Genomic DNA, 355 nt, shown 5'->3' with positions numbered 1-355 from the left:
GGCAACTCAGACCTTTTGCTTACCTCGTTGTTGATGAGGCGCATGCACTGAAAAACAAAGAATCTCAGGTCTATAAAAATATCAACAAAATTGCAAAATGCGAACGACGGATTCTCCTCACAGGGTAAAGCAAATAAACAAATGTACAGCAATTAGGAACACAACAATATATAATAAATATATGTATATTTACATATATATATATATATATATATATATATATATATATATGCATATATGTAAACCAGTAGTAACAGCGAGTAATAAATATATGACAATTAGTAGCAGCAAGTAGACTGGCACAATCAATACAAATAAATAAATACACAATCCATAACAAAAAATGCCAAAATAA

General features: G+C 29.0%; 1 protein-coding gene across 1 annotated transcript in view; it reads left to right on the top strand.

Annotated features, from left to right (window-relative positions):
- The window catches only part of EMH_0019990 (Swr1-Pie_related helicase, related), a gene marked incomplete at both ends in the record, with an annotated part of 7,665 nt that overhangs the window by 2,363 nt on the left and 4,947 nt on the right, over positions 1 to 355 (top strand).

The sequence above is a fragment of the Eimeria mitis genome, genomic scaffold, assembly GCF_000499745.2.
Source record: "Eimeria mitis Houghton genomic scaffold, Emh_scaff694, whole genome shotgun sequence".
Lineage (NCBI taxonomy): Eukaryota > Apicomplexa > Conoidasida > Eucoccidiorida > Eimeriidae > Eimeria > Eimeria mitis.
Note: the sequence above shows the minus strand (reverse complement) of the source record. Positions and strands in the feature narration are given on the sequence as shown.